A 23,054-nucleotide genomic window follows, 5' to 3' on the forward strand; every position below is an offset into this window, starting at 1 on the left:
AACTCCCGTTGTAGGCAACGCTTGGCCTTTGGTACTGGCTCTCAGGCGGACTCACGGACAAGGCCAGTGCCTTCGCCACAGGAGAGGAGAGGCGACAGGATCCCTGAACACCGTCCGTTGCCTGGAATGGGGAGCTTTGGGGGACTGTCCCCACTCCTTCCCCGGCAAAACCCCTGCCACCGAAAACGCTGTCACATCTTGGAGGAAGATGGCATCTGACTGCCCATTTCACGAGGGAGCTGTTCCTCAAGTTCCGGGTTTGGCTCCTGGTAGCAAGCCCAAGTGTGCCCTACGGACAGGTGGTCAAGGACATGCTGTCCCCTTGGGACCAGAGGCACAAGACAGGCCTGCCTTCTGCCCAGACTCCTTCCTCAGAGTGGAGCAGGTGCCCCTGCCCTAGTCGTCACCTCATGTCTCATTAGCAGTGAGGCTTCGTCTCTCCGCACCGGGAGCGGGTGACACTTGTCTTGCCACCGGCCTGCTCTTCCTGCCACGGCAGGCTCTCCTGCTTCCCGACCGTTTCCCAAACTCAAGGCCAATGGCATCTTCTCTTCTCTGGGGGCGGCTTGTTCGGCCTGCCCCAGACTTGCTCCTGGGGAGTGCAGTGAAAGACATGTCCCTTTCCTTAAGGCCCTTTCAGATGTGCAACCACGCTTCTCTCTTAGGCAAAGAGGTGCTAGGGCAAAGAGGATTTCGTTGCATGCGGGTATCTTCCAACGTGCTGTGGAGAGTAGCTTAGGTATTCAGCAGCAGCATCCCCCACATCCGATTCTGATTTCCCAGTGAATGCTGTGCTTTCCCAGAGGAGAAGCCCGGGCAAAGAGGATTTCGCTGTATGCGGGTTTCTCCCACCGCGAGACCGGGCTCAGGCAAGCAGCAGTAGAGCCCGCAGATCCGACTCTGATTTCTCAGCGAATGCTGTGCTTTCGCAGAGGCTTTGGCTTGGAGCGAACAGCACTTGGCCGCTGCTTCCTCAGCAAGGCTTTAGTCGCTTCAGGGAAGAAGAGCAGCGGGAGAGCTGGTGCCTCTTGGGCCTTGCTTTCCCGGGCTCCAAGTTCACATCCTTGGTTCATCCTACCAAGCCGAACTAAGCAGACCCAGCCTCGACCCTGCAGCAGCGTGCATGGCCTAGGATGGCACTCTGCTCACAATGACATCTCTCCTCGTAGGCAAGGCCTGCCCTCTCGCTCTGGCATTCAGGGGGACAGGGGACTAGGCTCGTGCCTTCCCCATCCTTGAGGAGCCGCGAGAGGATCACTGCACACGGCCCGTGCCCTGGGATGGGGAGTAATGGGAAACTGTCCCTGTTTCCCCGACACACCCCCTGCCTCCGCCAAGGCTGCCACATCCTGGAGGAAGACGGCATTTGATTGCCCGTTCCTCCAGGAGGTGTTTCTGCGAGTTCAGGTTCGGGAGATTGGTGGCAAGCCCACGTCTGCCCTCTGGACAGGTGGCCAAGGACCTGCTATCCCCTTGGGCCCAGAGGCACAGGAAAGGCCTTCCTTCTGTCCAGACTCCTTCCTCAGATTAGAGCACGCTCCCGTGCCCAATCATACCCTCGTGTCTCCTTAGCTTCGTCTCTCTGCACAAGCAGAGGGTGACAATTGTCTTGCCACCGGCCCGCTGTTCTTGCCAGGGCCGGCGCTCCTGCTTCGCGACCGTTTTCCGTCCACAAGGCCAACGACTCCTTCTCTTCTCCTGGGGCAGCATGCTGCACTTTCCCGAGACAGGCTCCTGGGGAGTGCAGTGACAGACATGTCCCTTTCTTTAAGGCTCTTTCCACAGGCGCAACCACGCTTCTCTCTCAGGCAGAAGGGATGCCCAGGCAAAGTGGATCTCGCTCCATGCAGATTTATTACACCGTGCTGTGGAGTCTTCCTCAGGAAAACAGCAGCAGCATCCCACAGATCCGACTCTGATTTCCCAGAGAATGCTGTGCTTTCCCAGAGGGGATGCCCTAGCAAAGAGGCTTTTGCTCTATGCGGGTTCCTCCCGCCGTGCTCGAATACTAGGCTAAGGCAAGCAGCAACAGCAGCCCACAGAAACGACTCTGATTTCCCAGCGATGGCTATGCTTTCGCATAGGTTTTCAGCTTGGCGGGAACCGCACTTCGCTGCTGCTTCCTCAGCAAGGATTTCGGTGTTTACTCTGTCGCGTCAGGGAAGAAGAGCTGCGGAGAGCTGGTCCGTCTTAGGCCTTGCTGTCCCGGGCTTCATGTTGGCGCCCTGGGTTCTCGCTGCCAGGCCGAAATAAGCAGACACAGCCACAAACCTGCAGCAGCGTGCGTGGCCTAGGATGGCACTCAATGCACACTACCAACTCCCGTTGTAGGCAACGCTTGGCCTTTGGTACTGGCTCTCAGGCGGACTCACGGACAAGGCCAGTGCCTTCGCCACAGGAGAGGAGAGGCGACAGGATCCCTGAACACCGTCCGTTCCCTGGAATGGGGAGCTTTGTGGGACTGTCCCGACTCCTTCCCCGGCAAACCCCCTGCCACCGAAAACGCTGTCACATCTTGGAGGAAGATGGCATCTGACTGCCCATTTCACGAGGGAGCTGTTCCTCAAGTTCCGGGTTTGGCTCCTGGTAGCAAGCCCAAGTGTGCCCTACGGACAGGTGGTCAAGGACATGCTGTCCCCTTGGGACCAGAGGCACAAGACAGGCCTGCCTTCTGCCCAGACTCCTTCCTCAGAGTGGAGCAGGTGCCCCTGCCCTAGTCGTCACCTCATGTCTCATTAGCAGTGAGGCTTCGTCTCTCCGCACCGGGAGCGGGTGACACTTGTCTTGCCACCGGCCTGCTCTTCCTGCCACGGCAGGCTCTCCTGCTTCCCGACCGTTTCCCAAACTCAAGGCCAATGGCACCTTCTCTTCTCTGGGGGCGGCTTGTTCGGCCTGCCCCAGACTTGCTCCTGGGGAGTGCAGTGAAAGACATGTCCCTTTCCTTAAGGCCCTTTCAGATGTGCAACCACGCTTCTCTCTTAGGCAAAGATGTGCTAGGGCAAAGAGGATTTCGTTGCATGCGGGTATCTTCCAACGTGCTGTGGAGAGTAGCTTAGGTATTCAGCAGCAGCATCCCCCACATCCGATTCTGATTTCCCAGTGAATGCTGTGCTTTCCCAGAGGAGATGCCCGGGCAAAGAGGATTTCGCTGTATGCGGGTTTCTCCCACCGCGAGACCGGGTTCAGGCAAGCAGCAGTAGAGCCCGCAGATCCGACTCTGATTTCTCGGCGAATGCTGTGCTTTCGCAGAGGCTTTGGCTTGGAGCGAACAACACTTGGCCGCTGCTTCCTCAGCAAGGCTTTAGTCGCTTCAGGGAAGAAGAGCAGCGGGAGAGCTGGTGCCTCTTGGGCCTTGCTTTCCCGGGCTCCAAGTTCACATCCTGGGTTCATCCTACCAAGCCGAAATAAGCAGACCCAGCCTCGACCCTGCAGCAGCGTGCATGGCCTAGGATGGCACTCTGCTCACAATGACATCTCTCCTCGTAGGCAAGGCCTGCCCTCTCGCTCTGGCATTCAGGGGGACAGGGGACTAGGCTCGTGCCTTCCCCATCCTTGAGGAGCCGCGAGAGGATCACTGCACACGGCCCGTGCCCTGGGATGGGGAGTAATGGGAAACTGTCCCTGTTTCCCTGACACACCCCCTGCCTCCGCCAAGGCTGCCACATCCTGGAGGAAGACGGCATTTGATTGCCCGTTCCTCCAGGAGGTGTTTCTGCGAGTTCAGGTTCGGGAGATTGGTGGCAAGCCCACGTCTGCCCTCTGGACAGGTGGCCAAGGACCTGCTATCCCCTTGGGCCCAGAGGCACAGGAAAGGCCTTCCTTCTGTCCAGACTCCTTCCTCAGATTAGAGCACGCTCCCGTGCCCAATCATCCCCTCGTGTCTCCTTAGCTTCGTCTCTCTGCACAAGCAGAGGGTGACAATTGTCTTGCCACCGGCCCGCTGTTCTTGCCAGGGCCGGCGCTCCTGCTTCGCGACCGTTTTCCGTCCACAAGGCCAACGACTCCTTCTCTTCTCCTGGGGCAGCATGCTGCACTTTCCCGAGACAGGCTCCTGGGGAGTGCAGTGACAGACATGTCCCTTTCTTTAAGGATCTTTCCACAGGCGCAACCACGCTTCTCTCTCAGGCAGAAGGGATGCCCAGGCAAAGTGGATCTCGCTCCATGCAGATTTATTACACCGTGCTGTGGAGTCTTCCTCAGGAAAACAACAGCAGCATCCCACAGATCCGACTCTGATTTCCCAGAGAATGCTGTGCTTTCCCAGAGGGGATGCCCTAGCAAAGAGGCTTTTGCTCTATGCGGGTTCCTCCCGCCGTGCTCGAATACTAGGCTAAGGCAAGCAGCAACAGCAGCCCACAGAAACGACTCTGATTTCCCAGCGATGGCTATGCTTTCGCATAGGTTTTCAGCTTGGCGGGAACCGCACTTCGCTGCTGCTTCCTCAGCAAGGATTTCGGTGTTTGCTCTGTCGCGTCAGGGAAGAAGAGCTGCGGAGAGCTGGTCCGTCTTAGGCCTTGCTGTCCCGGGCTTCATGTTGGCGCCCTGGGTTCTCGCTGCCAGGCCGAAATAGGCAGACACAGCCACAAACCTGCAGCAGCGTGCGTGGCCTAGGATGGCACTCAATGCACACTACCAACTCCCGTTGTAGGCAACGCTTGGCCTTTGGTACTGGCTCTCAGGCGGACTCACGGACAAGGCCAGTGCCTTCGCCACAGGAGAGGAGAGGCGACAGGATCCCTGAACACCGTCCGTTCCCTGGAATGGGGAGCTTTGGGGGACTGTCCCCACTCCTTCCCCGGCAAACGCCCTGCCACCGAAAACGCTGTCACATCTTGGAGGAAGATGGCATCTGACTGCCCATTTCACGAGGGAGCTGTTCCTCAAGTTCCGGGTTTGGCTCCTGGTAGCAAGCCCGAGTGTGCCCTACGGACAGGTGGTCAAGGTCCCCTTGGGACCAGAGGCACAAGACAGGCCTGCCTTCTGCCCAGACTCCTTCCTCAGAGTGGAGCAGGTGCCCCTGCCCTAGTCGTCACCTCATGTCTCTTTAGCAGTGAGGCTTCGTCTCTCCGCACCGGGAGCGGGTGACACTTGTCTTGCCACCGGCCTGCTCTTCCTGCCACGGCAGACTCTCCTGCTTCCCGACCGTTTCCCAAACTCAAGGCCAATGGCACCTTCTCTTCTCTGGGGGCGGCTTGTTCGGCCTGCCCCAGACTTGCTCCTGGGGAGTGCAGTGAAAGACATGTCCCTTTCCTTAAGGCCCTTTCAGATGTGCAACCACGCTTCTCTCTTAGGCAAAGAGGTGCTAGGGCAAAGAGGATTTCGTTGCATGCGGGTATCTTCCAACGTGCTGTGGAGAGTAGCTTAGGTATTCAGCAGCAGCATCCCCCACATCCGATTCTGATTTCCCAGTGAATGCTGTGCTTTCCCAGAGGAGATGCCCGGGCAAAGAGGATTTCGCTGTATGCGGGTTTCTCCCACCGTTACACCGGGCTCAGGCAAGCAGCAGTAGAGCCCGCAGATCCGACTCTGATTTCTCGGCGAATGCTGTGCTTTCGCAGAGGCTTTGGCTTGGAGCGAACAGCACTTGGCCGCTGCTTCCTCAGCAAGGCTTTAGTCGCTTCAGGGAAGAAGAGCAGCGGGAGAGCTGGTGCCTCTTGGGCCTTGCTTTCCCGGGCTCCAAGTTCACATCCTGGGTTCATCCTACCAAGCCGAAATAAGCAGACCCAGCCTCGACCCTGCAGCAGCGTGCATGGCCTAGGATGGCACTCTGCTCACAATGACATCTCTCCTCGTAGGCAAGGCCTGCCCTCTCGCTCTGGCATTCAGGGGGACAGGGGACTAGGCTCGTGCCTTCCCCATCCTTGAGGAGCCGCGAGAGGATCACTGCACACGGCCCGTGCCCTGGGATGGGGAGTAATGGGAAACTGTCCCTGTTTCCCCGACACACCCCCTGCCTCCGCCAAGGCTGCCACATCCTGGAGGAAGACGGCATTTGATTGCCCGTTCCTCCAGGAGGTGTTTCTGCGAGTTCAGGTTCGGGAGATTGGTGGCAAGCCCACGTCTGCCCTCTGGACAGGTGGCCAAGGACCTGCTATCCCCTTGGGCCCAGAGGCACAGGAAAGGCCTTCCTTCTGTCCAGACTCCTTCCTCAGATTAGAGCACGCTCCCGTGCCCAATAATCCCCTCGTGTCTCCTTAGCTTCGTCTCTCTGCACAAGCAGAGGGTGACAATTGTCTTGCCACCGGCCCGCTGTTCTTGCCAGGGCCAGCGCTCCTGCTTCGCGACCGTTTTCCGTCCACAAGGCCAACGACTCCTTCTCTTCTCCTGGGGCAGCATGCTGCACTTTCCCGAGACAGGCTCCTGGGGAGTGCAGTGACAGACATGCCCCTTTCTTTAAGGCTCTTTCCGCAGGCGCAACCACGCTTCTCTCTCAGGCAGAAGGGATGCCCAGGCAAAGTGGATCTCGCTCCATGCAGATTTATTACACCGTGCTGTGGAGTCTTCCTCAGGAAAACAGCAGCAGCATCCCACAGATCCGACTCTGATTTCCCAGAGAATGCTGTGCTTTCCCAGAGGGGATGCCCTAGCAAAGAGGCTTTTGCTCTATGCGGGTTCCTCCCGCCGTGCTCGAATACTAGGCTAAGGCAAGCAGCAACAGCAGCCCACAGAAACGACTCTGATTTCCCAGCGATGGCTATGCTTTCGCATAGCTTTTCAGCTTGGCGGGAACCGCACTTCGCTGCTGCTTCCTCAGCAAGGATTTCGGTGTTTGCTCTGTCGCGTCAGGGAAGAAGAGCTGCGGAGAGCTGGTCCGTCTTAGGCCTTGCTGTCCCGGGCTTCATGTTGGCGCCCTGGGTTCTCGCTGCCAGGCCGAAATAAGCAGACACAGCCACAAACCTGCAGCAGCGTGCGTGGCCTAGGATGGCACTCAATGCACACTACCAACTCCCGTTGTAGGCAACGCTTGGCCTTTGGTACTGGCTCTCAGGCGGACTCACGGACAAGGCCAGTGCCTTCGCCACAGGAGAGGAGAGGCGACAGGATCCCTGAACACCGTCCGTTCCCTGGAATGGGGAGCTTTGGGGGACTGTCCCCACTCCTTCCCCGGCAAACGCCCTGCCACCGAAAACGCTGTCACATCTTGGAGGAAGATGGCATCTGACTGCCCATTTCACGAGGGAGCTGTTCCTCAAGTTCCGGGTTTGGCTCCTGGTAGCAAGCCCGAGTGTGCCCTACGGACAGGTGGTCAAGGTCCCCTTGGGACCAGAGGCACAAGACAGGCCTGCCTTCTGCCCAGACTCCTTCCTCAGAGTGGAGCAGGTGCCCCTGCCCTAGTCGTCACCTCATGTCTCATTAGCAGTGAGGCTTCGTCTCTCCGCACCGGGAGCGGGTGACACTTGTCTTGCCACCGGCCTGCTCTTCCTGCCACGGCAGGCTCTCCTGCTTCCCGACCGTTTCCCAAACTCAAGGCCAATGGCATCTTCTCTTCTCTGGGGGCGGCTTGTTCGGCCTGCCCCAGACTTGCTCCTGGGGAGTGCAGTGAAAGACATGTCCCTTTCCTTAAGGCCCTTTCAGATGTGCAACCACGCTTCTCTCTTAGGCAAAGAGGTGCTAGGGCAAAGAGGATTTCGTTGCATGCGGGTATCTTCCAACGTGCTGTGGAGAGTAGCTTAGGTATTCAGCAGCAGCATCCCCCACATCCGATTCTGATTTCCCAGTGAATGCTGTGCTTTCCCAGAGGAGATGCCCGGGCAAAGAGGATTTCGCTGTATGCGGGTTTCTCCCACCGCGAGACCGGGCTCAGGCAAGCAGCAGTAGAGCCCGCAGATCCGACTCTGATTTCTGGGCGAATGCTGTGCTTTCGCAGAGGCATTGGCTTGGAGCGAACAGCACTTGGCCGCTGCTTCCTCAGCAAGGCTTTAGTCGCTTCAGGGAAGAAGAGCAGCGGGAGAGCTGGTGCCTCTTGGGCCTTGCTTTCCCGGGCTCCAAGTTCACATCCTGGGTTCATCCTACCAAGCCGAACTAAGCAGACCCAGCCTCGACCCTGCAGCAGCGTGCATGGCCTAGGATGGCACTCTGCTCACAATGACATCTCTCCTCGTAGGCAAGGCCTGCCCTCTCGCTCTGGCATTCAGGGGGACAGGGGACTATGCTCGTGCCTTCCCCATCCTTGAGGAGCCGCGAGAGGATCACTGCACACGGCCCGTGCCCTGGGATGGGGAGTAATGGGAAACTGTCCCTGTTTCCCCGACACACCCCCTGCCTCCGCCAAGGCTGCCACATCCTGGAGGAAGACGGCATTTGATTGCCCGTTCCTCCAGGAGGTGTTTCTGCGAGTTCAGGTTCGGGAGATTGGTGGCAAGCCCACGTCTGCCCTCTGGACAGGTGGCCAAGGACCTGCTATCCCCTTGGGCCCAGAGGCACAGGAAAGGCCTTCCTTCTGTCCAGACTCCTTCCTCAGATTAGAGCACGCTCCCGTGCCCAATCATACCATCGTGTCTCCTTAGCTTCGTCTCTCTGCACAAGCAGAGGGTGACAATTGTCTTGCCACCGGCCCGCTGTTCTTGCCAGGGCCGGCGCTCCTGCTTCGCGACCGTTTTCCGTCCACAAGGCCAACGACTCCTTCTCTTCTCCTGGGGCAGCATGCTGCACTTTCCCGAGACAGGCTCCTGGGGAGTGCAGTGACAGACATGTCCGTTTCTTTAAGGATCTTTCCACAGGCGCAACCACGCTTCTCTCTCAGGCAGAAGGGATGCCCAGGCAAAGTGGATCTCGCTCCATGCAGATTTATTACACCGTGCTGTGGAGTCTTCCTCAGGAAAACAGCAGCAGCATCCCACAGATCCGACTCTGATTTCCCAGAGAATGCTGTGCTTTCCCAGAGGGGATGCCCTAGCAAAGAGGCTTTTGCTCTATGTGGGTTCCTCCCGCCGTGCTCGAATACTAGGCTAAGGCAAGCAGCAACAGCAGCCCACAGAAACGACTCTGATTTCCCAGCGATGGCTATGCTTTCGCATAGGTTTTCAGCTTGGCGGGAACCGCACTTCGCTGCTGCTTCCTCAGCAAGGATTTCGGTGTTTGCTCTGTCGCGTCAGGGAAGAAGAGCTGCGGAGAGCTGGTCCGTCTTAGGCCTTGCTGTCCCGGGCTTCATGTTGGCGCCCTGGGTTCTCGCTGCCAGGCCGAAATAAGCAGACACAGCCACAAACCTGCAGCAGCGTGCGTGGCGAGGGTGGCACTCAATGCACACTACCAACTCCCGTTGTAGGCAACGCTTGGCCTTTGGTACTGGCTCTCAGGCGGACTCACGGACAAGGCCAGTGCCTTCGCCACAGGAGAGGAGAGGCGACAGGATCCCTGAACACCGTCCGTTCCCTGGAATGGGGAGCTTTGGGGGACTGTCCCCACTCCTTCCCCGGCAAACCCCCTGCCACCGAAAACGCTGTCACATCTTGGAGGAAGATGGCATCTGACTGCCCATTTCACGAGGGAGCTGTTCCTCAAGTTCCGGGTTTGGCTCCTGGTAGCAAGCCCGAGTGTGCCCTACGGACAGGTGGTCAAGGTCCCCTTGGGACCAGAGGCACAAGACAGGCCTGCCTTCTGCCCAGACTCCTTCCTCAGAGTGGAGCAGGTGCCCCTGCCCTAGTCGTCACCTCATGTCTCATTAGCAGTGAGGCTTCGTCTCTCCGCACCGGGAGCGGGTGACACTTGTCTTGCCACCGGCCTGCTCTTCCTGCCACGGCAGGCTCTCCTGCTTCCCGACCGTTTCCCAAACTCAAGGCCAATGGCACCTTCTCTTCCCTGGGGGCGGCTTGTTCGGCCTGCCCCAGACTTGCTCCTGGGGAGTGCAGTGAAAGACATGTCCCTTTCCTTAAGGCCCTTTCAGATGTGCAACCACGCTTCTCTCTTAGGCAAAGAGGTGCTAGGGCAAAGAGGATTTCGTTGCATGCGGGTATCTTCCAACGTGCTGTGGAGAGTAGCTTAGGTATTCAGCAGCAGCATCCCCCACATCCGATTCTGATTTCCCAGTGAATGCTGTGCTTTCACAGAGGAGATGCCCGGGCAAAGAGGATTTCGCTGTATGCGGGTTTCTTCCACCGTTACACCGGGCTCAGGCAAGCAGCAGTAGAGCCCGCAGATCCGACTCTGATTTATCAGTGAATGCTGTGCTTTCGCAGAGGCTTTGGCTTGGAGCGAACAGCACTTGGCCGCTGCTTCCTCAGCAAGGCTTTAGTCGCTTCAGGGAAGAAGAGCAGCGGGAGAGCTGGTGCCTCTTGGGCCTTGCTTTCCCGGGCTCCAAGTTCACATCCTGGGTTCATCCTACCAAGCCGAAATAAGCAGACCCAGCCTCGACCCTGCAGCAGCGTGCATGGCCTAGGATGGCACTCTGCTCACAATGACATCTCTCCTCGTAGGCAAGGCCTGCCCTTTCGCTCTGGCATTCAGGAGGACAGGGGACTAGGCTCGTGCCTTCCCCATCCTTGAGGAGCCGCGAGAGGATCACTGCACACGGCCCGTGCCCTGGGATGGGGAGTAATGGGAAACTGTCCCTGTTTCCCCGACACACCCCCTGCCTCCGCCAAGGCTGCCACATCCTGGAGGAAGATGGCATTTGATTGCCCGTTCCTCCAGGAGGTGTTTCTGCGAGTTCAGGTTCGGGAGATTGGTGGCAAGCCCACGTCTGCCCTCTGGACAGGTGGCCAAGGACCTGCTATCCCCTTGGGCCCAGAGGCACAGGAAAGGCCTTCCTTCTGTCCAGACTCCTTCCGCAGTTTAGAGCACGCTCCCGTGCCCAATCATCCCCTCGTGTCTCCTTAGCTTCGTCTCTCTGCACAAGCAGAGGGTGACAATTGTCTTGCCACCGGCCCGCTGTTCTTGCCAGGGCCGGCGCTCCTGCTTCGCGACCGTTTTCCGTCCACAAGGCCAACGACTCCTTCTCTTCTCCTGGGGCAGCATGCTGCACTTTCCCGAGACAGGCTCCTGGGGAGTGCAGTGACAGACATGTCCCTTTCTTTAAGGATCTTTCCACAGGCGCAACCACGCTTCTCTCTCAGGCAGAAGGGATGCCCAGGCAAAGTGGATCTCGCTCCATGCAGATTTATTACACCGTGCTGTGGAGTCTTCCTCAGGAAAACAGCAGCAGCATCCCACAGATCCGACTCTGATTTCCCAGAGAATGCTGTGCTTTCCCAGAGGGGATGCCCTAGCAAAGAGGCTTTTGCTCTATGCGGGTTCCTCCCGCCGTGCTCGAATACTAGGCTAAGGCAAGCAGCAACAGCAGCCCACAGAAACGACTCTGATTTCCCAGCGATGGCTATGCTTTCGCATAGCTTTTCAGCTTGGCGGGAACCGCACTTCGCTGCTGCTTCCTCAGCAAGGATTTCGGTGTTTGCTCTGTCGCGTCAGGGAAGAAGAGCTGCGGAGAGCTGGTCCGTCTTAGGCCTTGCTGTCCCGGGCTTCATGTTGGCGCCCTGGGTTCTCGCTGCCAGGCCGAAATAAGCAGACACAGCCACAAACCTGCAGCAGCGTGCGTGGCCTAGGATGGCACTCAATGCACACTACCAACTCCCGTTGTAGGCAACGCTTGGCCTTTGGTACTGGCTCTCAGGCGGACTCACGGACAAGGCCAGTGCCTTCGCCACAGGAGAGGAGAGGCGACAGGATCCCTGAACACCGTCCGTTCCCTGGAATGGGGAGCTTTGGGGGACTGTCCCCACTCCTTCCCCGGCAAACCCCCTGCCACCGAAAACGCTGTCACATCTTGGAGGAAGATGGCATCTGACTGCCCATTTCACGAGGGAGCTGTTCCTCAAGTTCCGGGTTTGGCTCCTGGTAGCAAGCCCGAGTGTGCCCTACGGACAGGTGGTCAAGGACATGCTGTCCCCTTGGGACCAGAGGCACAAGACAGGCCTGCCTTCTGCCCAGACTCCTTCCTCAGAGTGGAGCAGGTGCCCCTGCCCTAGTCGTCACCTCATGTCTCTTTAGCAGTGAGGCTTCGTCTCTCCGCACCGGGATCGGGTGACACTTGTCTTGCCACCGGCCTGCACTTCCTGCCACGGCAGGCTCTCCTGCTTCCCGACCGTTTCCCAAACTCAAGGCCAATGGCACCTTCTCTTCTCTGGGGGCGGCTTGTTCGGCCTGCCCCAGACTTGCTCCTGGGGAGTGCAGTGAAAGACATGTCCCTTTACTTAAGGCCCTTTCAGATGTGCAACCACGCTTCTCTCTTAGGCAAAGAGGTGCTAGGGCAAAGAGGATTTCGTTGCATGCGGGTATCTTCCAACGTGCTGTGGAGAGTAGCTTAGGTATTCAGCAGCAGCATCCCACACATCCGATTCTGATTTCCCAGTGAATGCTGTGCTTTCCCAGAGGAGATGCCCGGGCAAAGAGGATTTCACTGTATGCGGGTTTCTCCCACCGTTACACCGGGCTCAGGCAAGCAGCAGTAGAGCCCGCAGATCCGACTCTGATTTCTCAGCGAATGCTGTGCTTTCGCAGAGGCTTTGGCTTGGAGCGAACAGCACTTGGCCGCTGCTTCCTCAGCAAGGCTTTAGTCGCTTCAGGGAAGAAGAGCAGCGGGAGAGCTGGTGCCTCTTGGGCCTTGCTTTCCCGGGCTCCAAGTTCACATCCTGGGTTCATCCTACCAAGCCGAAATAAGCAGACCCAGCCTCGACCCTGCAGCAGCGTGCATGGCCTAGGATGGCACTCTGCTCACAATGACATCTCTCCTCGTAGGCAAGGCCTGTCCTTTCGCTCTGGCATTCAGGGGGACAGGGGACTAGGCTCGTGCCTTCCCCATCCTTGAGGAGCCGCGAGAGGATCACTGCACACGGCCCGTGCCCTGGGATGGGGAGTAATGGGAAACTGTCCCTGTTTCCCCGACACACCCCCTGCCTCCGCCAAGGCTGCCACATCCTGGAGGAAGACGGCATTTGATTGCCCGTTCCTCCAGGAGGTGTTTCTGCGAGTTCAGGTTCGGGAGATTGGTGGCAAGCCCACGTCTGCCCACTGGACAGGTGGCCAAGGACCTGCTATCCCCTTGGGCCCAGAGGCACAGGAAAGGCCTTCCTTCTGTCCAGACTCCTTCCTCAGATTAGAGCACGCTCCCGTGCCCAATCATCCCCTCGTGTCTCCTTAGCTTCGTCTCTCTGCACAAGCAGAGGGTGACAATTGTCTTGCCACCGTCCCCCTGTTCTTGCCAGGGCCGGCGCTCCTGCTTCGCGACCGTTTTCCGTCCACAAGGCCAACGACTCCTTCTCTTCTCCTGGGGCAGCATGCTGCACTTTCCCGAGACAGGCTCCTGGGGAGTGCAGTGACAGACATGTCCCTTTATTTAAGGCTCTTTCCACAGGCGCAACCAGGCTTCTCTCTCAGGCAGAAGGGATGCCCAGGCAAAGTGGATCTCGCTCCATGCAGATTTATTACACCGTGCTGTGGAGGCTTCCTCAGGAAAAGAGCAGCAGCATCCCACAGATCCGACTCTGATTTCCCAGAGAATGCTGTGCTTTCCCAGAGGGGATGCCCTAGCAAAGAGGCTTTTGCTCTATGCGGGTTCCTCCCGCCGTGCTCGAATACTAGGCTAAGGCAAGCAGCAACAGCAGCCCACAGAAACGACTCTGATTTCCCAGCGATGGCTATGCTTTCGCATAGGTTTTCAGCTTGGCGGGAACCGCACTTCGCTGCTGCTTCCTCAGCAAGGATTTCGGTGTTTGCTCTGTCGCGTCAGGGAAGAAGAGCTGCGGAGAGCTGGTCCGTCTTAGGCCTTGCTGTCCCGGGCTTCATGTTGGCGCCCTGGGTTCTCGCTGCCAGGCCGAAATAAGCAGACACAGCCACAAACCTGCAGCAGCGTGCGTGGCCTAGGATGGCACTCAATGCACACTACCAACTCCCGTTGTAGGCAACGCTTGGCCTTTGGTACTGGCTCTCAGGCGGACTCACGGACAAGGCCAGTGCCTTCGCCACAGGAGAGGAGAGGCGACAGGATCCCTGAACACCGTCCGTTCCCTGGAATGGGGAGCTTTGGGGGACTGTCCCCACTCCTTCCCCGGCAAACCCCCTGCCACCGAAAACGCTGTCACATCTTGGAGGAAGATGGCATCTGACTGCCCATTTCACGAGGGAGCTGTTCCTCAAGTTCCGGGTTTGGCTCCTGGTAGCAAGCCCAAGTGTGCCCTACGGACAGGTGGTCAAGGACATGCTGTCCCCTTGGGACCAGAGGCACAAGACAGGCCTGCCTTCTGCCCAGACTCCTTCCTCAGAGTGGAGCAGGTGCCCCTGCCCTAGTCGTCACCTCATGTCTCATTAGCAGTGAGGCTTCGTCTCTCCGCACCGGGAGCGGGTGACACTTGTCTTGCCACCGGCCTGCTCTTCCTGCCACGGCAGGCTCTCCTGCTTCCCGACCGTTTCCCAAACTCAAGGCCAATGGCACCTTCTCTTCTCTGGGGGCGGCTTGTTCGGCCTGCCCCAGACTTGCTCCTGGGGAGTGCAGTGAAAGACATGTCCCTTTCCTTAAGGCCCTTTCAGATGTGCAACCACGCTTCTCTCTTAGGCAAAGAGGTGCTAGGGCAAAGAGGATTTCGTTGCATGTGGGTATCTTCCAACGTGCTGTGGAGAGTAGCTTAGGTATTCAGCAGCAGCATCCCCCACATCCGATTCTGATTTCCCAGTGAATGCTGTGCTTTCCCAGAGGAGATGCCCGGGCAAAGAGGATTTCGCTGTATGCGGGTTTCTCCCACCGTTACACCGGGCTCAGGCAAGCAGCAGTAGAGCCCGCAGATCCGACTCTGATTTCTCGGCGAATGCTGTGCTTTCGCAGAGGCTTTGGCTTGGAGCGAACAGCACATGGCCGCTGCTTCCTCAGCAAGGCTTTAGTCGCTTCAGGGAAGAAGAGCAGCGGGAGAGCTGGTGCCTCTTGGGCCTTGCTTTCCCGGGCTCCAAGTTCACATCCTGGGTTCATCCTACCAAGCCGAAATAAGCAGACCCAGCCTCGACCCTGCAGCAGCGTGCATGGCCTAGGATGGCACTCTGCTCACAATGACATCTCTCCTCGTAGGCAAGGCCTGTCCTTTCGCTCTGGCATTCAGGGGGACAGGGGACTAGGCTCGTGCCTTCCCCATCCTTGAGGAGCCGCGAGAGGATCACTGCACACGGCCCGTGCCCTGGGATGGGGAGTAATGGGAAACTGTCCCTGTTTCCCCGACACACCCCCTGCCTCCGCCAAGGCTGCCACATCCTGGAGGAAGACGGCATTTGATTGCCCGTTCCTCCAGGAGGTGTTTCTGCGAGTTCAGGTTCGGGAGATTGGTGGCAAGCCCACGTCTGCCCTCTGGACAGGTGGCCAAGGACCTGCTATCCCCTTGGGCCCAGAGGCACAGGAAAGGCCTTCCTTCTGTCCAGACTCCTTCCTCAGATTAGAGCACGCTCCCGTGCCCAATCATCCCCTCGTGTCTCCTTAGCTTCGTCTCTCTGCACAAGCAGAGGGTGACAATTGTCTTGCCACCGGCCCGCTGTTCTTGCCAGGGCCGGCGCTCCTGCTTCGCGACCGTTTTCCGTCCACAAGGCCAACGACTCCTTCTCTTCTCCTGGGGCAGCATGCTGCACTTTCCCGAGACAGGCTCCTGGGGAGTTCAGTGACAGACATGTCCCTTTCTTTAAGGCTCTTTCCACAGGCGCAACCAGGCTTCTCTCTCAGGCAGAAGGGATGCCCAGGCAAAGTGGATCTCGCTCCATGCAGATTTATTACACCGTGCTGTGGAGTCTTCCTCAGGAAAACAGCAGCAGCATCCCACAGATCCGACTCTGATTTCCCAGAGAATGCTGTGCTTTCCCAGAGGGGATGCCCTAGCAAAGAGGCTTTTGCTCTATGCGGGTTCCTCCCGCCGTGCTCGAATACTAGGCTAAGGCAAGCAGCAACAGCAGCCCACAGAAACGACTCTGATTTCCCAGCGATGGCTATGCTTTCGCATAGCTTTTCAGCTTGGCGGGAACCGCACTTCGCTGCTGCTTCCTCAGCAAGGATTTCGGTGTTTGCTCTGTCGCGTCAGGGAAGAAGAGCTGCGGAGAGCTGGTCCGTCTTAGGCCTTGCTGTCCCGGGCTTCATGTTGGCGCCCTGGGTTCTCGCTGCCAGGCCGAAATAAGCAGACACAGCCACAAACCTGCAGCAGCGTGCGTGGCCTAGGATGGCACTCAATGCACACTACCAACTCCCGTTGTAGGCAACGCTTGGCCTTTGGTACTGGCTCTCAGGCGGACTCACGGACAAGGCCAGTGCCTTCGCCACAGGAGAGGAGAGGCGACAGGATCCCTGAACACCGTCCGTTCCCTGGAATGGGGAGCTTTGGGGGACTGTCCCCACTCCTTCCCCGGCAAACCCCCGGCCACCGAAAACGCTGTCACATCTTGGAGGAAGATGGCATCTGACTGCCCATTTCACGAGGGAGCTGTTCCTCAAGTTCCGGGTTTGGCTCCTGGTAGCAAGCCCGAGTGTGCCCTACGGACAGGTGGTCAAGGACATGCTGTCCCCTTGGGACCAGAGGCACAAGACAGGCCTGCCTTCTGCCCAGACTCCTTCCTCAGAGTGGAGCAGGTGCCCCTGCCCTAGTCGTCACCTCATGTCTCTTTAGCAGTGAGGCTTCGTCTCTCCGCACCGGGAGCGGGTGACACTTGTCTTGCCACCGGCCTGCTCTTCCTGCCACGGCAGGCTCTCCTGCTTCCCGACCGTTTCCCAAACTCAAGGCCAATGGCACCTTCTCTTCTCTGGGGGCGGCTTGTTCGGCCTGCCCCAGACTTGCTCCTGGGGAGTGCAGTGAAAGACATGTCCCTTTCCTTAAGGCCCTTTCAGATGTGCAACCACGCTTCTCTCTTAGGCAAAGAGGTGCTAGGGCAAAGAGGATTTCGTTGCATGCGGGTATCTTCCAACGTGCTGTGGAGAGTAGCTTAGGTATTCAGCAGCAGCATCCCCCACATCCGATTCTGATTTCCCAGTGAATGCTGTGCTTTCCCAGAGGAGATGCCCGGGCAAAGAGGATTTCACTGTATGCGGGTTTCTCCCACCGTTACACCGGGCTCAGGCAAGCAGCAGTAGAGCCCGCAGATCCGACTCTGATTTCTCAGCGAATGCTGTGCTTTCGCAGAGGCTTTGGCTTGGAGCGAACAGCACTTGGCCGCTGCTTCCTCAGCAAGGCTTTAGTCGCTTCAGGGAAGAAGAGCAGCGGGAGAGCTGGTGCCTCTTGGGCCTTGCTTTCCCGGGCTCCAAGTTCACATCCTGGGTTCATCCTACCAAGCCGAAATAAGCAGACCCAGCCTCGACCCTGCAGCAGCGTGCATGGCATAGGATGGCACTCTGCTCACAATGACATCTCTCCTCGTAGGCAAGGCCTGTCCTTTCGCTCTGGCATTCAGGGGGACAGGGGACTAGGCTCGTGCCTTCCCCATCCTTGAGGAGCCGCGAGAGGATCACTGCACACGGCCCGTGCCCTGGGATGGGGAGTAATGGGAAACTGTCCCTGTTTCCCCGACACACCCCCTGCCTCCGCCAAGGCTGCCACATCCTGGAGGAAGACGGCATTTGATTGCCCGTTCCTCCAGGAGGTGTTTCTGCGAGTTCAGGTTCGGGAGATTCGTGGCAAGCCCACGTCTGCCCTCTGGACAGGTGGCCAAGGACCTGCTATCCCCTTGGGCCCAGAGGCACAGGAAAGGCCTTCCTTCTGTCCAGACTCCTTCCTCAGATTAGAGCACGCTCCCGTGCCCAATCATACCCTCGTGTCTCCTTAGCTTCGTCTCTCTGCACAAGCAGAGGGTGACAATTGTCTTGCCACCGGCCCGCTGTTCTTGCCAGGGCCGGCGCTCCTGCTTCGCGACCGTTTTCCGTCCACAAGGCCAACGACTCCTTCTCTTCTCCTGGGGCAGCATGCTGCACTTTCCCGAGACAGGCTCCTGGGGAGTGCAGTGACAGACATGTCCCTTTCTTTAAGGCTCTTTCCACAGGCGCAACCAGGCTTCTCTCTCAGGCAGAAGGGATGCCCAGGCAAAGTGGATCTCGCTCCATGCAGATTTATTACACCGTGCTGTGGAGTCTTCCTCAGGAAAACAGCAGCAGCATCCCACAGATCCGACTCTGATTTCCCAGAGAATGCTGTGCTTTCCAGAGGGGATGCCCTAGCAAAGAGGCTTTTGCTCTATGCGGGTTCCTCCCGCCGTGCTCGAATACTAGGCTAAGGCAAGCAGCAACAGCAGCCCACAAAAACGACTCTGATTTCCCAGCGATGGCTATGCTTTCGCATAGGTTTTTCAGCTTGGCGGGAACCTCACTTCGCTGCTGCTTCCTCAGCAAGGATTTCGGTGTTTGCTCTGTCGCGTCAGGGAAGAAGAGCTGCGGAGAGCTGGTCCGTCTTAGGCCTTGCTGTCCCGGGCTTCATGTTGGCGCCCTGGGTTCTCGCTGCCAGGCCGAAATAAGCAGACACAGCCACAAACCTGCAGCAGCGTGCGTGGCCTAGGATGGCACTCAATGCACACTACCAACTCCCGTTGTAGGCAACGCTTGGCCTTTGGTACTGGCTCTCAGGCGGACTCACGGACAAGGCCAGTGCCTTCGCCACAGGAGAGGAGAGGCGACAGGATCCCTGAACACCGTCCGTTCCCTGGAATGGGGAGCTTTGGGGGACTGTCCCCACTCCTTCCCCGGCAAACCCCCTGCCACCGAAAACGCTGTCACATCTTGGAGGAAGATGGCATCTGACTGCCCATTTCACGAGGGAGCTGTTCCTCAAGTTCCGGGTTTGGCTCCTGGTAGCAAGCCCAAGTGTGCCCTACGGACAGGTGGTCAAGGACATGCTGTCCCCTTGGGACCAGAGGCACAAGACAGGCCTGCCTTCTGCCCAGACTCCTTCCTCAGAGTGGAGCAGGTGCCCCTGCCCTAGTCGTCACCTCATGTCTCATTAGCAGTGAGGCTTCGTCTCTCCGCACTGGGAGCGGGTGACACTTGTCTTGCCACCGGCCTGCTCTTCCTGCAACGGCAGGCTCTCCTGCTTCCCGACCGTTTCCCAAACTCAAGGCCAATGGCACCTTCTCTTCTCTGGGGGCGGCTTGTTCGGCCTGCCCCAGACTTGCTCCTGGGGAGTGCAGTGAAAGACATGTCCCTTTCCTTAAGGCCCTTTCAGATGTGCAACCACGCTTCTCTCTTATGCAAAGAGGTGCTAGGGCAAAGAGGATTTCGTTGCATGCGGGTATCTTCCAACGTGCTGTGGAGAGTAGCTTAGGTATTCAGCAGCAGCATCCCCCACATCCGATTATGATTTCCCAGTGAATGCTGTGCTTTCCCAGAGGAGATGCCCGGGCAAAGAGGATTTCGCTGTATGCGGGTTTCTCCCACCGTTACACCGGGCTCAGGCAAGCAGCAGTAGAGCCCGCAGATCCGACTCTGATTTCTCAGCGAATGCTGTGCTTTCGCAGAGGCTTTGGCTTGGAGCGAACAGCACTTGGCCGCTGCTTCCTCAGCAAGGCTTTAGTCGCTTCAGGGAAGAAGAGCAGCGGGAGAGCTGGTGCCTCTTGGGCCTTGCTTTCCCGGGCTCCAAGTTCACATCCTGGGTTCATCCTACCAAGCCGAAATAAGCAGACCCAGCCTCGACCCTGCAGCAGCGTGCATGGCCTAGGATGGCACTCTGCTCACAATGACATCTCTCCTCGTAGGCAAGGCCTGCCCTTTCGCTCTGGCATTCAGGGGGACAGGGGACTAGGCTCGTGCCTTCCCCATCCTTGAGGAGCCGCGAGAGGATCACTGCACACGGCCCGTGCCCTGGGATGGGGAGTAATGGGAAACTGTCCCTGTTTCCCCGACACACCCCCTGCCTCCGCCAAGGCTGCCACATCCTGGAGGAAGACGGCATTTGATTGCCCGTTCCTCCAGGAGGTGTTTCTGCGAGTTCAGGTTCGGGAGATTGGTGGCAAGCCCACGTCTGCCCTCTGGACAGGTGGCCAAGGACGTGCTATCCCCTTGGACCCAGAGGCACAGGAAAGGCCTTCCTTCTGTCCAGACTCCTTCCTCAGATTAGAGCACGCTCCCGTGCCCAATCATACCCTCGTGTCTCCTTAGCTTCGTCTCTCTGCACAAGCAGAGGGTGACAATTGTCTTGCCACCGGCCCGCTGTTCTTGCCAGGGCCGGCGCTCCTGCTTCGCGACCGTTTTCCGTCCACAAGGCCAACGACTCCTTCTCTTCTCCTGGGGCAGCATGCTGCACTTTCCCGAGACAGGCTCCTGGGGAGTGCAGTGACAGACATGTCCCTTTCTTTAAGGCTCTTTCCACAGGCGCAACCAGGCTTCTCTCTCAGGCAGAAGGGATGCCCAGGCAAAGTGGATCTCGCTCCATGCAGATTTATTACACCGTGCTGTGGAGTCTTCCTCAGGAAAACAACAGCAGCATCCCACAGATCCGACTCTGATTTCCCAGAGAATGCTGTGCTTTCCAGAGGGGATGCCCTAGCAAAGAGGCTTTTGCTCTATGCGGGTTCCTCCCGCCGTGCTCGAATACTAGGCTAAGGCAAGCAGCAACAGCAGCCCACAAAAACGACTCTGATTTCCCAGCGATGGCTATGCTTTCGCATAGGTTTTTCAGCTTGGCGGGAACCGCACTTCGCTGCTGCTTCCTCAGCAAGGATTTCGGTGTTTGCTCTGTCGCGTCAGGGAAGAAGAGCTGCGGAGAGCTGGTCCGTCTTAGGCCTTGCTGTCCCGGGCTTCATGTTGGCGCCCTGGGTTCTCGCTGCCAGGCCGAAATAAGCAGACACAGCCACAAACCTGCAGCAGCGTGCGTGGCCTAGGATGGCACTCAATGCACACTACCAACTCCCGTTGTAGGCAACGCTTGGCCTTTGGTACTGGCTCTCAGGCGGACTCACGGACAAGGCCAGTGCCTTCGCCACAGGAGAGGAGAGGCGACAGGATCCCTGAACACCGTCCGTTGCCTGGAATGGGGAGCTTTGGGGGACTGTCCCCACTCCTTCCCCGGCAAACCCCCTGCCACCGAAAACGCTGTCACATCTTGGAGGAAGATGGCATCTGACTGCCCATTTCACGAGGGAGCTGTTCCTCAAGTTCCGGGTTTGGCTCCTGGTAGCAAGCCCAAGTGTGCCCTACGGACAGGTGGTCAAGGACATGCTGTCCCCTTGGGACCAGAGGCACAAGACAGGCCTGCCTTCTGCCCAGACTCCTTCCTCAGAGTGGAGCAGGTGGCCCTGCCCTAGTCGTCACCTCATGTCTCATTAGCAGTGAGGCTTCGTCTCTCCGCACCGGGAGCGGGTGACACTTGTCTTGCCCCGGCCTGCTCTTCCTGCCACGGCAGGCTCTCCTGCTTCCCGACCGTTTCCCAAACTCAAGGCCAATGGCATCTTCTCTTCTCTGGGGGCGGCTTGTTCGGCCTGCCCCAGACTTGCTCCTGGGGAGTGCAGTGAAAGACATGTCCCTTTCCTTAAGGCCCTTTCAGATGTGCAACCACGCTTCTCTCTTAGGCAAAGAGGTGCTAGGGCAAAGAGGATTTCGTTGCATGCGGGTATCTTCCAACGTGCTGTGGAGAGTAGCTTAGGTATTCAGCAGCAGCATCCCCCACATCCGATTCTGATTTCCCAGTGAATGCTGTGCTTTCCCAGAGGAGAAGCCCGGGCAAAGAGGATTTCGCTGTATGCGGGTTTCTCCCACCGCGAGACCGGGCTCAGGCAAGCAGCAGTAGAGCCCGCAGATCCGACTCTGATTTCTCAGCGAATGCTGTGCTTTCGCAGAGGCTTTGGCTTGGAGCGAACTGCACTTGGCCGCTGCTTCCTCAGCAAGGCTTTAGTCGCTTCAGGGAAGAAGAGCAGCGGGAGAGCTGGTGCCTCTTGTGCCTTGCTTTCCCGGGCTCCAAGTTCACATCCTGGGTTCATCCTACCAAGCCGAAATAAGCAGACCCAGCCTCGACCCTGCAGCAGCGTGCATGGCCTAGGATGGCACTCTGCTCACAATAACATCTCTCCTCGTAGGCAAGGCCTGCCCTTTCGCTCTGGCATTCAGGGGGACAGGGGACTAGGCTCGTGCCTTCCCCATCCTTGAGGAGCCGCGAGAGGATCACTGCACACGGCCCGTGCCCTGGGATGTGGAGTAATGGGAAACTGTCCCTGTTTCCCCGACACACCCCCTGCCTCCGCCAAGGCTGCCACATCCTGGAGGAAGACGGCATTTGATTGCCCGTTCCTCCAGGAGGTGTTTCTGCGAGTTCAGGTTCGGGAGATTGGTGGCAAGCCCACGTCTGCCCTCTGGACAGGTGGCCAAGGACCTGCTATCCCCTTGGGCCCAGAGGCACAGGAAAGGCCTTCCTTCTGTCCAGACTCCTTCCTCAGATTAGAGCACGCTCCCGTGCCCAATCATCCCCTCGTGTCTCCTTAGCTTCGTCTCTCTGCACAAGCAGAGGGTGACAATTGTCTTGCCACCGGCCCGCTGTTCTTGCCAGGGCCGGCGCTCCTGCTTCGCGACCGTTTTCCGTCCACAAGGCCAACGACTCCTTCTCTTCTCCTGGGGCAGCATGCTGCACTTTCCCGAGACAGGCTCCTGGGGAGTTCAGTGACAGACATGTCCCTTTCTTTAAGGCTCTTTCCACAGGCGCAACCAGGCTTCTCTCTCAGGCAGAAGGGATGCCCAGGCAAAGTGGATCTCGCTCCATGCAGATTTATTACACCGTGCTGTGGAGTCTTCCTCAGGAAAACAGCAGCAGCATCCCACAGATCCGACTCTGATTTCCCAGAGAATGCTGTGCTTTCCCAGAGGGGATGCCCTAGCAAAGAGGCTTTTGCTCTATGCGGGTTCCTCCCGCCGTGCTCGAATACTAGGCTAAGGCAAGCAGCAACAGCAGCCCACAGAAACGACTCTGATTTCCCAGCGATGGCTATGCTTTCGCATAGCTTTTCAGCTTGGCGGGAACCGCACTTCGCTGCTGCTTCCTCAGCAAGGATTTCGGTGTTTGCTCTGTCGCGTCAGGGAAGAAGAGCTGCGGAGAGCTGGTCCGTCTTAGGCCTTGCTGTCCCGGGCTTCATGTTGGCGCCCT

This window comes from Mustela lutreola, chromosome 11 (genome assembly GCF_030435805.1).
Source record: "Mustela lutreola isolate mMusLut2 chromosome 11, mMusLut2.pri, whole genome shotgun sequence".
NCBI lineage: Eukaryota > Metazoa > Chordata > Mammalia > Carnivora > Mustelidae > Mustela > Mustela lutreola.